Consider the following 308-nt stretch of genomic DNA (forward strand, 5'->3'; position numbering starts at 1 on the left):
CAACTAATGAAGCATCGAACTTTGCATCGGAATCCGGGGATGTACTGTATGGTGACTAACATAATATAATAATAAAATAAAAAAATTAAAAAATAAAAAAGTAAAAAAATGTCTGCATATCTCATGAGGCACCTGGCTGGCTCAGTTGGTAGAGTGTGCAACTCTTGATCTTGGGGTTGTGAGTGCAAGCCCTATGATTACTTAAAAAATTTTTTTCTATGTCCTTCATTGATAACAGTAAAAAGAACAGTATTTTATTTTTTTAAAGACTTTATTATTTATTTATTTATTTATTTATTTATTTATTT

This window comes from Ailuropoda melanoleuca, chromosome 16 (assembly GCF_002007445.2).
Source record: "Ailuropoda melanoleuca isolate Jingjing chromosome 16, ASM200744v2, whole genome shotgun sequence".
Taxonomy (NCBI): Eukaryota; Metazoa; Chordata; class Mammalia; order Carnivora; family Ursidae; genus Ailuropoda; species Ailuropoda melanoleuca.